Here is a 21,988-nt window from a genome sequence, read left to right as displayed (position 1 = left end):
TGATCCAACTGCCACTCACCTTTTGGATCAGCCTTCATTACAGAAGGTTTGTGTTGAAACAATTGCCAATGGCAGATGACCTACGCATCCTCTCTGCCCCTGCTCTGACATACGTATGTGTGTACACTGTCAGTGGATGCATGTCAGACTCAAGCCATGTAGCCAACATGTTTAAGTGATGGTAGAAATTTCATACTCTCCTTTCCATTTAAGATTAATGAAAGATGGTGCAAACCTGGATATGCACAAAGAGTTGCTGAGTGCATCTAAACATTCAGTAGTGTAATTGGGTGAGGGTACAACTCTGAACATGAGCAAGGGCAAATTACAAGTTACCCGATACAGAAGGCATTTGAATACGCTCTACAGCATTACTTTTAGCACCCTTAATCCCACTTCATTACCTGTCACTTACAGGTGTGGGCCCAAACAGTCACATTGATTACATTAAAAGTATTACAGTGACTTAATAGGAATGGCCTACCTGGAAGTATTGTGGATGTCTACATCCTTTATTCTATCTTAATAGTTATGTTTTTTACTGAGCTGCCCCGATAAAGCGCCGGGACACTCCTCTGGAGTAGCCGTGCGCTATAGAAATACAATTTTAACATAACATTAACATAACATAGTATTATTTACATATCACACAACGTCTGTTGGTTGGAAGAATAGCTATACATGGGATCAAAAGACGTCATCCTCCAAAATGAGTGTATGTTTGTTTGTTTATGTGACTATAAACATTAACAGGAGCCCAATTTAAGGTTTTCTGGGATTCAGAAAGATCCATACAATGCAAGATGCAGGCCACTCCTCTTTGTGGTTATAAATACTAGTGACCTTTGGGATCTTTGTTTTAAAAAAAGTACATTTAAAAATGCATCAATATACAAACCCCTATTTAGGTGTTCTTAATGTTACATGCTGAAACTCTGTACAGATATAAAGTGTTACATTTTAGAAACATGTAAATACCTGATGGCAACACTTCACACAAATAATCACGCACCGAAACGCAGAAACACATGGGGGCATATTATCAAGCCAGGCGATAAAATTATAGCCGCTTTAGCGGCAGAAAACTGCCGCTAAAACGGCGATAATGGGCTTGATAATATGCTCTATGGAATTCCCATAGAAGCCCATGTTGGATGTGAAGGACATCTAACCTAAGCTTCAATTGGAATTCCATAGAGCATATTATCAAGCCCATTACCGCCGTTTTAGCGGCAGTTTTCTGCCGCTAATGCGGCGATAATTTTGTCGCCTGGCATGATAATATGCCCCATGATTTGGGCAGGGGTTTTGCTCTCCTCTCCTCTAATTCTATAAAGTTTGCTGCATAATAGAAACGCCAAGGAGCTCTGGAGACTGAAGAAGTCAGGAGCTTTACTGAGAAAGCAGAGAAAGACATAAATTGACGACTTGCAAATGACCGGTGATGTGGGCAAGGTGACGGCATTGGTCCTTATGGAAATATCTGCTGCGTTCAATAGGACTAACCATATAATTCTAGTGGATCACGTCAGGGCAGCTGGACTGAGGGACACAGCCTTGAGTTAGTTGACTTCATTTCTAAAAGACCAGACCTAAGCTGTTCAACTTGGTTTTTCCAATTCACTAATATCACAGTTTGCATGTGGAGTCCCCCAGGGCTTCTCTCTGTCACAGCACTTCTTCAATGTGCATTTCAGGCCCCTTTTAAGGAGTTTTCCACAAATGTTTGCAGATTCAATGATTATGCTTATGACTCTCTACTCCTTTCTGCTTAAATGGTTCGACGGCCTCCCACAAACAGTTCCAGAACACAATGAAATTCATCTGCACTGCATTGGCAGCAACCAACTAAAGCTCAACGCTGACAAGAGAAAGACCATTATTTTAAATAATGGTGCAGGTCTCCGGTCAAGTGCTTATTGGCCAGTAGATCTGCACAACTCCCTCCCCTCCCATAACTCTTGGAAAGCAGCTTGTGGGTTGTGGTAGACAGTGACCTTACACTAGCAGTCCAGGGGGGAGCAGTCATTTAAAAAATGCAGGGATGCGCAATATTTACAAGAATATAGTGCACCCCTGTGTTTTCTCCACCTGTCACCTTGTGGTACCTCATACTCTCCTTCCTTACACCCCGTAATACCTCGTGCTCCCCTTCCCCACACCTGGTAATAACAAGTTTTTACTTACTATTACCGGGTGTAAAGAAGGAGAGCATGAGGTGCCATAAGGTGACGGGTGGAACTAGATATGAACGGTCCCCTTACATCATTATATAAGTAAGCCACCAGCCCTTACACTAGGCCTCAGTGTGATTTTGACATTTGAAAAAATGAGAGGTGGTGCATAGTATATGCCATTCCCATTCAACACACCTTTTTGAATGCATTTGAATAAGAGGGGTTTGGATTGGATTTTCCGTCATGGGAGATATATATTTATGATCTAGGTGCTACCAGTCATCACATGGGCATATGGGTGACCTACTTTGATGGGATTCGATAGGTATTTGTATACCTATTTGATCTGAGAGATAGTTATATATGTCTTGAAGAAGGTGGTTGTTTATTCCTATATCCACCAAAATGCGTAAACGCATTCAGTGGGCCAGATTTGTGGATCAAGGGAACACAATAGAAAACTATTTGATTGTGATCTTGTGGCCTTAGTGATCCTGTCAAATTGGCTGATATTAATGACATATGTGACTGCTCGTCTTTTTTTCTCTCTTTTTGATTACATTTGTAATTGATGTATTTTGAATATGTTTTTAATGATGCTATGTTGGTTTTCATAATTTTGTCTTGATCGTGATTACATTTGTAATTTGGGTCTCTACACTAAGTTTTGTGATGTCTTGCTGAAATAAAAAAATATTGGGTGTGTATGAGAACTGTGTGTGTGTATATACATGCAATGAGTTAATGTAATAGTGATCCCAAGGGGAATACATTTTTGACTTGATACCTTTGGGTTAAGGGCCACTCTCAGTGCTTTGACTTCCTGAAATGTACACCAGGTACTGACTTTAGGAGCAGTGGTTATTTGTGCGTTTTTGAATTTATGGGCGCCAATATTAGCTGTGATTTAAAGGGCATTTTGCAAAATGTCTTCGTTCTTGTGCACCGGCTTACAATAGGAAAGTATAACTGCAAAGACTTTCAATTGATAATACCAAATGGCCTACTATTTTGTATATTTCCGTGCTTATCACAATAATAATGGTACTTCACTTGTGTGGCTGGCTCTAGTGCCTGCAACACAATATACCCCAAAGCTTAACCTGGAGACATCATAATTTGCACGTATTCGATTTTTTATCTTACAATGTAGGTATCTGTGGATTTTGGGCCATAGCTCAGCTGCCATCTGGAAAAACCTACCACACCAAGTCATATATTAAAGATAGACACCTAGTGGTGTCAAAGATGGTGTGAATCATGTGGTTCTAATGAGATTTCTTTTTACCCAGAAGCGCTAGCCGCAACCTCAAAGTGTGCCTAAAAACACTGATTTTCCTCACATTTCCGTGATGGCAAAATCTGCATTCTGCAGGGAGCCACAGATTTCCTATCACCCAGTGGTCTCCCAATAAAAATAATACTTCACTTGTGCGGTCGTTACCAGTGGCCTCAACTTGAAAAGGCCCAAAATGCAAGATGGACAGATCATATGTTCCCCCCCAAAGCCAACTTTTTTCTGCAATGTTGGTGGCCTTAGAATTTAGGCCATAGCTCAGCCGGCACCTATGGAAACCTACCAACCCTGTACATATCTGAAAACTAGACACCTGGGGGAGTCCAGGGTTCTGTGACTTACATGGCTCTCACCAGGCTTTTCACAGAGAAGCCCTTGCATACCTCAAACTTTGTTTAAAAACACACATTTTCTTCGCATTTATATGGCAGCAAGTTCTGGGTTCTAGAAGTAGCCACGAATTTAAAACAGCCAAGCATTCCCCCAACTTTCCAAATAAAAATGGAATGTTATTTGTGTGGATAGGCCTAGTGCCCACAACAAGAGAGGGCCCAAAATGCAATGTGAAGAAATCAAGATTTCCTGTCAAGAAAATGACCTGATTTGACCCCTGAGGTAGCTGCTATATTTTGGGCGAGGTTCGGTGGACACCCACGGAAACCTACCAAACCCAGACATGTCTAAAAACTAAGTAACCAAGAGATTTCAGAGTGGTTGGCCCTGTGAGGATCCCATGACGTTTTCGTACCCCCAATGTCCTGCAAACCTCTAACTTTGCCTGCAACTGTGCATTTTCCTTGCATTTCTGTGGCATAAGTTTCTCGAATACTCAGGAATCCACATAATTTTGACCACACAGTATTTCCCACTTTTCCCGATAAAAATGCGACCCCACTTGTGTGTCTGGGCCTAGTGCCAACTACAGGAACAAATCAAACCACGGTCATTGGGAGTGTCATCCTGAGGGTAGTGTCCTTATTTTGCTAAGAGGGAGAACATTTTGTGGTAGAAATTTTGTGGATACCTGTGAATTTTGTAAGGTGATGACACAGAAATATAAGGAAAATGTGTGATTTTATGGATTTTCCTTTGTTTCTTTTTAAACACAGGTCCAGTTTTGTCATTCACACCTACACTTCATCATGGACGCATACTAGACATAATTGATGTTTGTGATACTGTTGGACATTACCATCTTTTGTGTGGTATTCCCCTGTATGATTGCATCGACTCTTTTGTTGGCCATAGAACTCTGTACTCTTTACCCTTGCTAACCAGTGGTAAAGTGCTGGCACTCCCCCTTAAACATGATGAAATTGTTATACATCTGATTGGCAACTCTAACTTTCCTATAATCCCCAAATAGATGGTACAAAGTGCACCGAGGGTCTGCAAGTTAAATGCCACCAGTGGGCTCTAGCACATATTGTGCCACCCACTAAAGAGAAACAACAATCCCGACCACAGGCCTACCATTTTAGCCTGGCAGAGCAGTTTTAAACAGCTTAATTGGAGTTCCTTCAGCAGGTTATGGTGGGCCAATTTAAATCCCTGATCGACAAAATCCAATATTCGACTGAGACCCTCAATGAGGTTCATTCTGGCACTACAGGGGACTATGGCGCCACACTTTACAGTCCCAAGGAACCCATTATTTTAATGGTCGTCCATCTTCAGCTCAAATGCCTGCCAATGGGTAACTGTCTACAAATGCTATTCTGTCTCATGCACAAGAGTCTAACTGTCCTCCCCTCCCAGTGGTCGTCAGGTGCCTTGTCGTGTTCCATCATCATCCGCTGCACCAAGGAATAAATTACGTGATTTACATTTGCCCCCGGAATGCACACCATATGTAATTATCTTGGAGGGAGTTCCCCTTCTTGAGTGTAATGTCACAGAGAATATTCAAAGCCTCATAAATAAAGCAGAACATTGGTGTAAACAAACGGCGGGGTGCCGGTTTGAGTTAGCAAACAAAATCTTAATTATCCTGATCTTGATCATTTATTGATGTCACGTTTGTTTTATGGTGCACACCAACACCCTCAAATACGCGCCTTACCATTGGTTTTTTTTTATCGCCCACCTCTAAAAAAAAAATGTGAACAATAATTGGTGTAGACCTAGATAGAGTAACCCTCTAATCATTATGCCCCTCACTCTAATTTCCACTGCTAATCGTTTTGAACCCCTGCAAAGTTTTTCAGACATTGATTGACTATAAACTTCCTCAGGTTTAGTTAGCCCTCAAACGATCTGTGTCACTATAATTTCAATTCAATAAAAAGCACAACTAGATTGGTTATGGTACACTACTGCCACACACTGTATAGTTCCTACAAAATGTGGTGCTCGCTCCTAGGGGCAACTGTCTAGAATTCCTCAGAAAATTAGAAACATCATAGGAAGGGGGAGAAGCACTCTAACAATGACGAGTGCTCTATAGTACAAAAATTACATTGGGTCCGATACCCCAAAGAGGTCAATGTACAGGGTTACACTGAATATCTATTAGTCAAATCCAAAGCATCATGAGCAGTTTATATTCTTATTGTTCGTTCTTCATTTCTTTTATTTCCACAGAAAAGGGGAACAAGGACACAAACAACATGTTTCGTCTCATTATATAGAGACTTCTTCAGGGCAGTTAAAAAACATACAAGACCTAGACTTAAAAGCAAGCAGACAATACAAACAATAGCTATAATTAATAAACATTGCGTGCAACATAGCAGACAATTTTAAAACAACATCCAGCACACACAGAACAAAAAAAACATACTTACAAATCCTTTTTTGTCTATGAAAACAAAAAACAAACTGAATGTAGTACATATAGATATTTCAAGATATGTCAAATGACAGGCTATAATCATTCCTGCAAGTTTGAAAATTAAAATTGTCTAACAACCAACGCATTCTAATTTGATATACTCAGATTATACAAATGCGTCCATTGTTTAATAATACATTCTTGGTAACTCCAAATTATCATATGGTGAAACCACAATCATGACTCTGTACAAACTAAACACTATTAAACACTAATTCTTTCAATGCCAAAAGTATGTATTCACAGCAAGAAATGGCTGTAAGACCGACTGAAGGGTTTACATTCTCCTATGTGAGACCGTTAAGTCCTATTTTTCGAACAAACTTGTACCTAATGGATGGCTAGAACCTAAAATCACTCATTAACTAAAAAAAATAATCCAATATAGTTAATCACGAATTAAGAAAGCTAATATAAGCCCATAGGTCAGAAATTTGCATCATCCGATTCTGTATATGTTCCTTGAAAAAAAACATATATTCCATAAGCATCTGAAACCTCTATGCTAATATAGAACTAAATATCCCTCTATGACACTTAGCCGACAGTTTACGGGAATCTGCGCAACTGCATCCCGAATGTGACAGCCACCCAAACTCCGTAGTCGATGTATGTTTTGGAACCATTCAAGAGAGCAAGTCTCTGTGATGAGTAAACCAGAGAAGAGAAGAAATAAAAAGATACATAATTCACATTCTCCATGTGTCTTAGGAGAGGTGAACAGATATAGTGGAAAAAACTACTATGCTATTACACAATGTGGCTGCATCATTACTTTAATGTACCAACCTAATGAGAAAGCACACTAATCCTGTACATCATAGGACAGCAATAAGTCATCCAAAGTTTTTATATATTAAACACGACAGTCCTATAGTTCTGATGACAATGAACCCTTTACATGTGACACTTCTAAGACAGACATAAGTCAACCATAGTTTCCACACTTGTAACCCGACAATGCAGCAGGCCAGAGCTGTTTTTTAATTATGATGCTCTGTAAAAATGATATATATGTATTTATATATACTTTAATCATCATAAATTGACCGAATAAAGAACTTTGTCATGACAAACTGACAATTCAATCTCTCAAAATAAACTCTTTTGAAAGGTTTAGACCTCCCTTTTAAATACTGATATGTCACCCCTAGAGTAGGCCTTAGTGTTTAAAAGTAGGACATGTAAAAATGTAATGTTCCATATGCCCTTCAAGTGGAAAAGCCTAAGATGCATTTCCACTGTAGCAAAGCTAGCTGTTTCTATATGAATCTAAAATTATGCCTAATAATGCTAAATTTGAAATGGTAGCAACTAGAAAAATATTTCAAGGATTATTTTTAACAGTTAGGAAAAATTCAATTTAATGATAAAGTCAAATTTGATCTAACTATTAAAGAAAATATATTTTTTTTAAATCACCTTCCGCCTTTTTGCAAATATTCCAACTGCCACTTATACACTGATGCCTCTCCTGTAGCGAGATGCAAATTACTCCCAGGACATGGACAAAAATCCTTGGGTGTAGGGAGGTGTTGCCCTTCCCTTGACAGGGGCCCAGGCACATAGTGGACTTCAAAGGTAGGCTTAGACAGAACAATTCACCCCACTTGCGGAGAATGCGTATGGCATGGAGTTCCCTCTAAATTCCACCATCTGGCGCATGGCAAATTATTTTTTCCCATTGGTGTGCGAGGGGCTTGTTTTGGGGACCTCCCAGTGCTTTGTTCATCTCCAGGTCACTTTTCATTTGGATTTGAAGCTGGAAGTTCACTCTCTTTGTCCGCTGCATATATACCATTGGATTTAAGGACTTAGTTTTGGGATATCACAAGTTAGTTTAAAAAATCCTGTAAAAGGGTGTATTTTGTTTGATAGAGAGCAATTTTTAGAATTTATCATGGTGGGTGGCCTGCAGTTTCAGTAGCGGACTAGTTTTTTTTGCATTTAATTTTTATCATTTGTAAAGGAAAAATATTGCAGAGGTCAGTACATTTTCTCCACGGTTGTTAAATTTGCAATATTCATTCTTTTACTATGTGGCCTAGTCTGCAAATGGGCCATTCAGCCAGTAGGGCCAGTACTAGTCATGGGTGCATGAAACAATTTTTTCTGTGGTATCTGTTGTTTTGAAACATCATTTAGCGGTGGGATGGCATAGGATTAAATAAAATATGTGGTGTTTTTGTTGTATTCCACGTTTTTTCACCGAAAAAGTGTATAGGTGGGGTCATCTTTGATGCCTTGAGGGGATGTGTGTTGTTGTGAAATTTATATAGCTCAGAAAATTTTCGTTTTTGGCATTGCTAAACTAATTGCCGTGTTTTCTTCAGTATTACCATGCCTTCTTAGTCTGGCAAGTGTGTGTGAGAGTGTGTTTGCCATAGGCCACCATTTATCTTGGTTCTCCATGCCATGTGGCCAGGGACAATTGTGTGTAGTCAGTGTCCATTGGACCACATGTGTTCTTTGTTTTCCATGCCTCATTGCTTGTTCTTTGCCAGGTGGCCAGTGACCATTTTGTGTGGCCAGCTAGTGTGCTTTGGCCACAGGCCTGCATGTGTTCTTTGTTGTGGCAAGCCTCCTTGCTTGCTGTTGTTGGTTGACCAAGTGGCCGGTGGCCAGTTTGTGTAGCCAGCCAGTGTGCTTTTGCCATAGGGCTGCTTCTGTTCTTTCTTGTGAATATGCCTGCCATGGGTGCACAGCACACACACCAGCATTTATTTTCTAATTATCATTCCACTTCCTCCTGGACCCTCTTGCATACCATACGCACACACCTGGAAGCCCTTGCCTGCCTACCATAGGTGCACACCAGCTTTCATTTTTTAAGGATTATTCCATTTCCCCCGGAACCTCTTGCCTGCCATAGGCGCACACCCTGGACCCACTTGCATGCCATAGGTGCACAACAGCATTCATTTTTTTAAATATTATTCCATTTCCCTCTGAGCCCCCTGTCTGCCATAGGTGCAAACACACCAGCATTCTTTTTTTAAGGATTATTCAATTTCCCAAAGAACCCCTTCCCTGCCACAGGCACATACCTGCCTTCACTTTTTAAGGATTATTCAATTTCCCCCTGTATCCCCGTGCCTGACATAGGCGCATACCAGTATTGATTACTTTAAGGATTATTCCAGCTCCCCCTGGACCTTTTTGTCTGCCATAGGCTCACAACAGATCTATATTTTTATGGATTATTCCATCCCCCCTGTGTCCCCTACGTGCCATAGGTTCACACACACCACCATCAATTTTTTTAAGGAATATTCCATTTACCCCTGGACCCATGTGCCTGCCATAGGCACACACCAGCATTCATTTTTTAAGGATTATTGCATTTCCCCCTGGGCCTCCTGCCTGCCATAGTTGCACAAACACCAGCATTGCTTTTTAAGGGATTATTACCTTCCCCGGACCCCCTTGTCTGACATGGACACATACCAGCATTCATTTTTTAAGGATTATTCCATTTCCCCCAGGGTCACCTGCCTGCCATAGGTGCACACACACCAGCATTCATTTTAAACGTTTTATTCCATTTTCCTTTGGGTCCCCTGACTGCCATAGGTGCACACACATCAGTATGCATTTTTTAAGGATTATTCTCTTTCCCCCGGACCCCCTTGTATGACACGGCATATATCAGCATTCATTTTTTAAGGATAATTCTATTTCCCCCTGGGTCACCTACCAGCCATAGGTTCTCACACACCACCATTAATTTTTTAAGGAGTATTCCATTTACCCCTGGACCCATGTGCCTGCCATAGGCACACACCAGCATTCATTTTTTAAGAATTATTCAATTTATCCCTGGACCCCCTTGCCTGCCAAAGGCCCACACCTGCATTCACTTTTTAAGGATTATTCAATTTTCTCCCGAGCCCCTTGCCTGCCATTGGTGCAAACACACCAGCATTCATTTTTTAAGGATTAGTCAATTTCCCACTGACCCCCTTCCCTGCCATAGGCACACACCAGCCTTAATTTGTTAAGGATTATTCAATTTCCCCTTGCACCCCCGTGCCTGACATAGGCACACAGCAGTATTAATTTTTTTAAGGATTATTACAGCTCCCCCTGGATCGATTTGTCTGCCATAGGCACACAACAGATTTCTTTTTTATGGATTATTCGATCCCTCCCTGGGTCCCCTCCCTGCCATAAGTGCAAACACACCACTATTATTTTATAAGGATTATTCCATTTCCCCCGGGACCCGTGGGCCCCCTGCCTGCCATAGGTGCCGACCAGCATTCATTTTAAGGATTATTCCATTTCCCCCTGGACCCCTTTGACTGCCATAGGCGCACACCAGCATTAATTTTTTAAGGATTCTATTTCCCCCTAGGCCCCCTGCCTGCCATAGGTTCACAAACACCAGCATTACGTTTTAAGGGATTATTCCATTTGCACCAGACCCCCTTGTCTGACATGGGCACACAGCAGCATTATTTTTTTAAGGATTGTTCAATTTTCACCTGGAGCTCCTTGACTGCAATAGGCGCACACCTGAAATATTTATTTTTAGGATTATTCTATTTTGCCAGCATTCATCTTTTAAGAATTATTCCATTCCTGCCTAGGCCAAATTGCCAGCCATAGGTGCACACCAGCATTTTTTTTTAAAGATTATTCCATTTTACATGGAACTCCATGCCTGCCAGAGATGCACATCAGCATTCAATTTTTTATGATTATTTAGTTTGCCACTGGACCTACTTGACTGTCATAGGCACGCATCTGCATAAATGTTTTAAGGAATATTCCATATCCCCCTTGACCCCTTTGACTGCCATAGCCACACACCAGCATTATTTTTTAAAGAAATATTCTGTTTCTCCCTAAGCCCCCTGCCTTTCATATGTGCACACACAGCAGCATTCATTTTTTAGGATTATTCTAATTCTCCTTGGGCTCTCTTGCCTGCCATAGGCGCACACCAGCATTCCTTTTTTCAGGATTATTCAATTTTCCCCTAGACCACCCTGTGTGCCATAGGCGCACACCAGCATTAATTTCTTTAAGGATTATTCTGTTCCCCCCCAAATCCCCTGCCATCCATATGTGCACACGCAGCAGCATTCATTTTTAAGGATTATTCTGATTTTGCATGGACTCTCTTGCCTGCCATAGGTGCACACCAGCATTCATTTTTTAAGAATTATTCAATTTATCCCTGGACCCCCTTGCCTGCCAAAGGCACACACCTGCATTCACTTTTTAAGGATTATTCAATTTTCTCCCGAGCCCCTTGCCTGCCATTGGTGCAAACACACCAGCATTCATTTTTTAAGGATTAGTCAATTTCCCACTGACCCCCTTCCCTGCCATAGGCACACACCAGCCTTAATTTGTTAAGGATTATTCAATTTCCCCTTGCACCCCCGTGCCTGACATAGGCACACAGCAGTATTAATTTTTTTAAGGATTATTACAGCTCCCCCTGGATCGATTTGTCTGCCATAGGCACACAACAGATTTCTTTTTTATGGATTATTCGATCCCTCCCTGGGTCCCCTCCCTGCCATAAGTGCAAACACACCACTATTATTTTATAAGGATTATTCCATTTCCCCCGGGACCCGTGGGCCCCCTGCCTGCCATAGGTGCCGACCAGCATTCATTTTAAGGATTATTCCATTTCCCCCTGGACCCCTTTGACTGCCATAGGCGCACACCAGCATTAATTTTTTAAGGATTCTATTTCCCCCTAGGCCCCCTGCCTGCCATAGGTTCACAAACACCAGCATTACGTTTTAAGGGATTATTCCATTTGCACCAGACCCCCTTGTCTGACATGGGCACACAGCAGCATTATTTTTTTAAGGATTGTTCAATTTTCACCTGGAGCTCCTTGACTGCAATAGGCGCACACCTGAAATATTTATTTTTAGGATTATTCTATTTTGCCAGCATTCATCTTTTAAGAATTATTCCATTCCTGCCTAGGCCAAATTGCCAGCCATAGGTGCACACCAGCATTTTTTTTAAAGATTATTCCATTTTACATGGAACTCCATGCCTGCCAGAGATGCACATCAGCATTCATTTTTTATGATTATTTAGTTTGCCACTGGACCTACTTGACTGTCATAGGCACGCATCTGCATAAATGTTTTAAGGAATATTCCATATCCCCCTTGACCCCTTTGACTGCCATAGCCACACACCAGCATTATTTTTTAAAGAAATATTCTGTTTCTCCCTAAGCCCCCTGCCTTTCATATGTGCACACACAGCAGCATTCATTTTTTAGGATTATTCTAATTCTCCTTGGGCTCTCTTGCCTGCCATAGGCGCACACCAGCATTCCTTTTTTCAGGATTATTCAATTTTCCCCTAGACCACCCTGTGTGCCATAGGCGCACACCAGCATTAATTTCTTTAAGGATTATTCTGTTCCCCCCCAAATCCCCTGCCATCCATATGTGCACACGCAGCAGCATTCATTTTTAAGGATTATTCTGATTTTGCATGGACTCTCTTGCCTGCCATAGGTGCACACCAGCATTCATTTTTTAAGAATTATTCAATTTATCCCTGGACCCCCTTGCCTGCCAAAGGCACACACCTGCATTCACTTTTTAAGGATTATTCAATTTTCTCCCGAGCCCCTTGCCTGCCATTGGTGCAAACACACCAGCATTCATTTTTTAAGGATTAGTCAATTTCCCACTGACCCCCTTCCCTGCCATAGGCACACACCAGCCTTAATTTGTTAAGGATTATTCAATTTCCCCTTGCACCCCCGTGCCTGACATAGGCACACAGCAGTATTAATTGTTTTAAGGATTATTACAGCTCCCCCTGGATCGATTTGTCTGCCATAGGCACACAACAGATTTCTTTTTTATGGATTATTCGATCCCTCCCTGGGTCCCCTCCCTGCCATAAGTGCAAACACACCACTATTATTTTATAAGGATTATTCCATTTCCCCCGGGACCCGTGGGCCCCCTGCCTGCCATAGGTGCCGACCAGCATTCATTTTAAGGATTATTCCATTTCCCCCTGGACCCCTTTGACTGCCATAGGCGCACACCAGCATTATTTTTTTAAGGATTCTATTTCCCCCTAGGCCCCCTGCCTGCCATAGGTTCACAAACACCAGCATTACGTTTTAAGGGATTATTCCATTTGCACCAGACCCCCTTGTCTGACATGGGCACACAGCAGCATTATTTTTTTAAGGATTGTTCAATTTTCACCTGGAGCTCCTTGACTGCAATAGGCGCACACCTGAAATATTTATTTTTAGGATTATTCTATTTGCCAGCATTCATCTTTTAAGAATTATTCCATTCCTGCCTAGGCCAAATTGCCAGCCATAGGTGCACACCAGCATTTTTTTTTAAAGATTATTCCATTTTACATGGAACTCCATGCCTGCCAGAGATGCACATCAGCATTCAATTTTTTATGATTATTTAGTTTGCCACTGGACCTACTTGACTGTCATAGGCACGCATCTGCATAAATGTTTTAAGGAATATTCCATATCCCCCTTGACCCCTTTGACTGCCATAGCCACACACCAGCATTATTTTTTAAAGAAATATTCTGTTACTCCCTAAGCCCCCTGCCTTTCATATGTGCACACACAGCAGCATTCATTTTTTAGGATTATTCTAATTCTCCTTGGGCTCTCTTGCCTGCCATAGGCGCACACCAGCATTCCTTTTTTCAGGATTATTCAATTTTCCCCTAGACCACCCTGTGTGCCATAGGCGCACACCAGCATTAATTTCTTTAAGGATTATTCTGTTCCCCCCCAAATCCCCTGCCATCCATAGTGCACACGCAGCAGCATTCATTTTTAAGGATTATTCTGATTTTGCATGGACTCTGTTGCCTGCCATAGGTGCACACCAGCATTCATTTTTTAAGTATTATTCAGTTTCCCCCAGACCACCCTGCGTGCCATAGGCGCACACCAGCATTAATTTTTTTAAGGATTATTCCATTTCCCCTGGACCCTCTGACCTGCCATAGGCACACACTGTTATTAATTTTTTAAGGATTTTTATTTCATTTCCCCCTGGGCGCCTGCCCGCCATAGCCGCATTCTAGCATTCATTTTTAAGGATTTTTACATTTCCCTGTGAGCCCTACATAGGGGTAAACATATCATCATGTATTTTTGTAAGGATTATTCAATTTCCCCCTGGACCTCCTTGTCTGCCAAATGCACACACCTTGGACCCACTTGCCTGCCATAGGCACACACCATCGTACATTTTTTAAGGATAATTCTATTTCTCCTTGGATCCTCGTGCCTGCCATAGGCACACACCGGGTTCCATTTTTTAAGGATTATTACATTTCCCCCTGGACCCTCTGCCTGCCATAAGTGCACACCAGCATTCACTTTAAAGGATTATTTAATTTCCCACTAAACAAATAAAAAGAATGGAGGGTCCCAGGGATATTTTAGAGACCTGCAAGGATTATATCCCCAATCCATACATTTAACTACAAAGAGATCTTTGGGTCTGAAATACCTGTACGGGCAGAAAAGAACACTAGAGATAATTCATTTTTTAAGGATTATTCAGTTTCCCTCTGGACCCCTTCCCTGCCATAGGACATTAAAGACAATGAACTAGCAGGACTGCCCCAGATGATTTGATTTACAACATTGCCCGATTTGTGTTGCTTGGATCAAAGAGGAGATACAATTATGTATCACTGAGCTTGGATTCGAACTGTGAACTATTGCACCAATGAGTGATATATTATTGAGTGATTGTGAGTGATGATTTATATGGCGAATTTGATGATTTGCAAAGATTGGGGCCTGACAGGGGATTTTTCCTGAGGGTGCTTGGCCCTTTCATACTTAGCGATATTTAAGTGCCGGGTTAACTTTTTTTCTGGTTCTCAATCTTCAGAGACCAGACCAGTGAGTTGAGTTAATAAACCGGTTCTATATAAAACAATGACCCAAATAATGTTTCTCTTCTTTTTCATCAATACAGAGCAGTGCACTACAGGTCAATCTCTCTTATTTGTGTCGGGACAGAGTTGGACAGAAATGGACTGATTTGTTACTCGGAGCCAGGATGATGGAAGGACTTGGGATGGGACTACCTCAACAGCAAAGAAGAAAGAAGTTATTGACTTCAAGGAAACCAACATGATGATGACTCTAAGAGGTCTACTCAGCTCTTTGGACTGAGGATAGGTGCTTCATGCTGCTGCTGCTGAGTGTATGTGCTGGCTCAAATGTGAAACTCCTCTATTATGGGGTTGTGGTCAGGGGAGACCTCTTGTTATAACTGGAGACAGATGTCACATCATCAGATGATGCACGCACTTAGTGAAATCTTATGATGATAGTTGTGAGCTTGGTCCACGCAGCTAGTACTTGTCTATGATTGATTGTAAAATAGCTCTCACTTCTCAGTTAATTTATTGCTCTTGAGTCATAAATTTCAAGATTGCAGCAGCCTATGCTCTTGCTCTGCCTCTTAGTCTTCTTGGCACACTCCTCATGAAGCTTACCTTCAGGCCTTCTCCTTGCCTCCACAATATCATTTCTGTTGTATGGTCCGCTGGCCTCAGGCTTCTACTGCATGAAAGGTGAAAGCTTCATAATGCTCCTGCTTACCTTACCGGACCGGTTAAGCCAGGCACCCAACAGTGATGGACTTTCCAAGAAGAATTCAGATGCACCGCCCCATTTGCAATATAGTATAATTTGTATTTTAACAATCATAATTTTTAGAATGATGTGGGTTCACTTCACTCCTCCATAATTTTTGCTTACTGACAGAACATTTAGATATATAATAACATGGGTCCCTGAGGCTGAAGGTCTGTTTACAATACATTTAACAGAACTGTGTCATACTCATTCCTTCATTTTCTTCCACAACAGATTGAAGATGATGTGCTGCTCATGGCCCTGATAAATTGTTGTGTAGTGTTTGTCTTTGTCACACCTTTTCCCTAACCCTCTTCCCCCAAGCTGTGTGGTTTATTGAGGTGTGACATCATAGATGGATCACACACTTGGTGGGGCAGATGTTGTGAAAGTGACAACTACTCACTGCAGGATCTTCTATTACCTGAGCAATAGCCCACAGAATTGCTGCTTACCCACCCATGCATAAAAAGGGTTCACATTTTAGATATAGAAGAACATAATTTGTCAACATCACGATTCAGGCCTTGTGTTGTGCAAATGCTCCACCTTGTCCACTCCTGACTCTGAGTTCACTTCTCCTGACTCAAGGATTCTGTGAGTTTAGTTTTATTTAAATACTAGTTCCCCATTTCTCAGAAGAATTTACAATTGCTAGTTTTTGTTATAATATCAGTTCTACTTTGTCATGGTGGTAGTCTGGTCTCGGTCTTTCTGAAGTTATGATACAAACATAATATAACCCACTAACTTTGCGTTTCTTTTAACGTAGAGTCCTGTGATAGATAATCCTTGGGTTAATCTTACAGTGTGAGTTCACCTAGGTGGGTGTGGGACCTCACTTTTGATGCCTTCCTTGTTAGAGGGCTAGCCTACTACTACTACCACCACCATTAATAAGGCACCTTGGGAAACACTGCAGTAAGAAGATTGAGAGATATAGCAGCCATCGCTTCTTCTATTCAGGTAAGAGAACTATGGAGTGAAGTGAACTAGTTCAGTTAGTAACTAGCTTCAACTGAAGATGTTGTTGATCAAGTTTTTGTAGGCATAGACACTATAGGCAATGACAATACCCCTTAGTGGTCAATGTAATTACAAAGGGTAGTAGGCCAAGGGTATAACTAACTTGTATACACTTTTTAAAGCAGATTTCAAAACAGGCTGCCCTAAAAGGCAGCAATGCAATGTAAAACACTGACAACATCACCCCATCCCTAGCCAATGTCCAGAAGAAAGAATGTCCAAAAGTCCAACTTTCCCTTCCCAATTCCCACCCTCTCCACTCACAGCAAAAGTCCCTCCCACCAAAGCAAAATATAAAAAAGGGCATTAGAGAGCATCAAATTTAAAGCTAAGGTTTGTAACCTCCTGGCGAAGCCGTGCCAGTTCTTGGACCATGTGGCATTGGAAGTGGTCTGGTTAGGAGGGCAGCAGTGGTGGATCGGGAAAAAGATCAAAGCTGCAGGTGGCACTGCCAATACTGTGGCCAGGATGGAGGTGCTGGTGGCTGCCTAAAGGAACTGGGGCCCAGGGCAGTGAAGACAGATTTCTCCTCTCCTCCACAGTCACTATCCGGTGATATTTGGCCTGGATGGTCTCTACCCACTACTGCCACAGCCGGACTGCTATCTTCTTCTGAGATGGTGGTCCAGCAGGAGTAGCTATATAAAGAAAGAAAAAGGACAAATTTTAAATAATGCTCAATGCAAACTGTGGTAAATAATTTAATTACCGGAACTTAATTTGATGCGGAAAATCTATAATAATAGCTCAGTAAAATAAGAGGCAGAATCCGTGGTATTAGAGGTTCGGAACGGGCTTTATTCCAAAATCAATTTAAATTGAGGAGCTCCATATTCCATCACCACGAAGGTTCAGGAAGTGAAGACCCTACTTTATTGACAAGTAATCATTTTTATACAATAGGCATTACAGTGAAGCAAATGCAGGAGGCGTAACAATTGATAGTAAAGATAAAACATACATGCGTAGCAAAAGTGGGTGTAACTGGGTGTAACTTAAGAACGTCATCAGGTATGATGTCATAATAGGGTGGTTCCATGAAAGAATTTCGCAATATCAGCAGAAATACTTGGCAGAAATGCGCGCGCAGCAGCATGACGTGTGATTGACGTGCAACTAGGGGGTGAAGGGGACTTGACATTTAGCTCTACATGTGGCGACAGAAGTCTGGAGGGTCAAGTCAACCTAATCCCAAATCATATCTAACATCCTATGTTTAAAGAACTATGTTATCCAAAAAGATAGGTCTTTCGAACAAAATCTATTCTATACTGACTGTGAGTGCGTGTACAAGCGTCTAAGTGTCTATACTAGATGCGAGGGCAGAAATCTTCCATAGTAACAGGGCTATGAATTACTTGCATAAAGACAGAGAAGCCGGGCCTTTTGCTCGGTAGCTGGAAGAATGTTTACTTAAACTACTAGACAGGAATGCATTGGGTAGGGAGCGGAGCAGATAATTTCGAAGGTGAAATACAGTTTTTGGCAGGCAACAGGCTGATGTCAGGCACCGTTAGTCGCGCAGAGAGTAGGACAAAGTTCATGGATACAGATGCGAGCTCAGACTGGAGCTTTCAGAGGCAAAAGGCAGGAAAAGCTTGATGGCAGAATCAGGGCCTACTTGCCTGGACTGTAAAATGGCATAAGTGAACCATATAAGCCGGTGGCCTTTCATACTTAGGAATGGAATATCCGGCCCATTCATGGCGGATCTGAAAGAGGACATGTTGGCGATGGACGCACATGTGTTTGCGTCTTCATAACTGGAACTGGAGGGAACATACATGTACTTGTGATTTATACATGAAACCGTTGGGGTCCAAGATAGGGGACATAACTGATCAGAAAAATCCATATTTCCACATTCCCTCCTTGTCCCCTACTTGCCCGTCAAGAGATATCAATCTTCATCAATCCATCGATCTGTTCATATAGCATCATTTGTTCTTCTTTTTTCTTCTGTGATGAATGAAATCTTGGTGGTGGAATACACGATGTGGCACACAGACCACAGATCGCTGGTCCACATTGTAGGCATAGACAGCAACTGAATAGTATGAGAAAGCCAATACCTAGGAAGGATAGGACCTTCCATCCAAAGGTAGATAATACACTCCAAAACCAACCGGACCAAGTCCAAGTGCCTGGATTCTGGTGTATCTGGCTTACAATCTTATGAAGGCGAGTTATGGCTTTATATACAGATGGCGAATTTTCTGGTATGAAAATGCAACAGCTTGATCCGATGACCCTACAAGCTCCGCCCCTATCGGCCAGGATGACGTCAAGGACAAGACGATTTTGAAGCACAACAATCCGCATAGCAGACTGCTCTTCTGTTAAATTGCCTAAGGCGGAAATAGTTTCGTTCACTACTGCTTCAAGGGTTCTGGTTAATCTACGTATCAGCTTACTATTGGTAACTGTACCTATATAGGGAAAGAGACCTTTATTGAAATCTGTGTATTTTTCCCATGCTGTCTCAGTGTAATCGACTATTGGGAGATCTCTCCTTTCTCTATTGTGTACTAAATGAGTATTTCTATGATAATCAGGAGGAGCTAGAAAAACAGGTGGCAAAAGGAATCCGATGTAGCAGGTACCATCCCAATCTAGTGGCAAACGTATGTATGCCGTCTGACCACATATGAAGTAGGAATGGCGGGAAGCTCTAAATGTAGACTTGCCTTGATCACTAAATTCTATTACAGTGGTGCATCTACTATGGCCCATATGTATGGACCCATTCTTTCTTACACATAATTCACCTTTAACTGGAAATACTGACATGGCGGGCAAAATTGGTGTAGTTTCGGATTCGACATTCAGGATCATGAGATTAAGCGTAAAATTACCTAATCCATACACTTCATTTTCTAGATCAGTTCCTGTTCTTTTGGGAAGTCCCTCCTTGTTAGGGTGACAGACTTTGAATAAAACTAAGTTCAGATTTCCCCATACCCAGGCATTCTGGTAAACTGCAGAATTCGAATCTAGGGAATTAATTAAACTAAACCATGCTCCACAGGATCCATTGTGTGTGAACGGGTATGGAAAGAGAGGTAGAATTCCTTTATAGTTCTGAAAGGGAGGGAGTCGACCACATATCCAACAATTTGTAGCATTGCTAACCTGATGGGAATGATGTAACATACTAATAAAAGTGTTATTGCGCAGCGCAAATCTATAGGACAATTCATGCGGAGGTAATTCACTAAAAGAATGTTCAGCAGTAACATTATAAACATGTCTAGAAATAGGATAATATGTGTGCAACAATATACTTGCAGTAATTATTAAAAGACTTAAGAAAAACAAAATTAATAACGTCACTGTGCAATGACTACGCAGTGATTTACAGTACGCATGTCGTTTCAACTTTATCCTTCTGTTTCTTTCTCTATACAGGTCTAAGGGATACATGTCAGAGACAAATTCGACCGATTCACCTTGGAGAGGACTTAAACAATCAAATTGCCTGACTTGTTAGACCGAAGTTTTAGTTTATATTGTTCATGGTTATTCAGTTCAACCAAAGGAAGTTTAGAGTCAATCGGTGAAGACACGCAAGGTGTGTCGTTTACGTCTGACGGTAGTCCATGAAATTTCTTGATATGACTTGAATGTATCCAGCCTTTTCGACCTTCAATCTTCACGGCTGTCCTCGTCGTTAGCAATACGAGTTGAGGCGATTTCCACCTAGGATCCAGCTGAGACTTCCGATCAAAGTTCCTCACTAACACCAAGTCTCCTGGAATTACGTCATGGGGTTTCACCTCGGTGTTGTCGGGAAAGGCTGCAGCTACCTGTGAACGACAAGATTGTAGTGCAGACATCAAGGAAGCCAAGTAATCTGTCAGCATATTACAGTCAATATCAGTTATTTTGCGTGGTATAGGCGTCCCCCACATATTTGGTGGTCTACCGAAGATCACTTCATAAGGGGATAGCCCTGTTCGAGAGTGTGCTACCATTCTCATGTAAAAGAGTGCAACGGGTAAGGCTACTACCCAGTCGACACCTTTCTCTCTACAAATTTTGGACAATCTAATTTTCAGGGTCTGGTTATGTCGTTCCACGAGACCTGCTGCCTCGGGGTGTCGGACACAGTGAAATTTCCACTGATAGCCTAACAAAAGTGAAACGTGTTTCATTAGTTCGGATGAGAACGGCTGGCCGTTATCTGAGTAGACAACACGTGGTAAACCGTACCGTGGGAAGAATTCTCGAACTAATTGTTTGGCAGTAGTCGGGGCAGTGTAATCTGAAACCGGGTATGCCTCTGTCCAACGGGAAAGAGCACAGACAACTACGAGAACATATTTGAATCATCGACATCGTTCCATCTGGATATAATCCATCTGGAGGACTTCAAAAGGGTGATCAGGAGGCTGAAATCCACCCTGTTCTACGGGAATGCTTTTACCTGGGTTAAACTGACAACAGATCATACAAGTACGAACTTTTTGTTTAGCTGCTGCTCGTAAATGTTTGTTGAACCAAATGTGTTGAATGCTGTCTAGCATAGCTTTTTCTCCTAGATGTGCTGGACTATGTACAGTGTTAATAACGACTTGGACCATTGAATCAGGAAGGAACCATACATATTTTTCCTTCGTCATCCATCCTTGATCCGTTTGGATTCCTCCTAATTCAGTCCATTTCTTTATTTCGTCTGGTGTAGCATGTGTCTGTATGTCGATTACGTCAAGAGCGGGATCCTTAACCGTCATGCAATATGTTGGTGTCTGGACTATTGTCTTTGTCACGTCGGATGTTTGAGTTTGAGCAGTCTGTTTAGCTGTTCTGTCAGCTAGATCATTGCCTTGAGAAATGATATCAGTAACTTTCGTATGAGCTTTACATTTCATAATTGATATTGCAGTGGGTAGATGTATTGCATCTAATAAGGCATGAATAAGGGGTCCGTGCTGAATGTGGGCACCGTGAGAAGTTAAATAACCTCTCTCTCGCCACAGCACGCCGAAGTCATGTACAAC

The sequence above is a fragment of the Triturus cristatus genome, chromosome 8, assembly GCF_964204655.1.
Source record: "Triturus cristatus chromosome 8, aTriCri1.1, whole genome shotgun sequence".
NCBI classification, from domain to species: Eukaryota; Metazoa; Chordata; class Amphibia; order Caudata; family Salamandridae; genus Triturus; species Triturus cristatus.
This window is presented reverse-complemented; position numbering follows the sequence as displayed.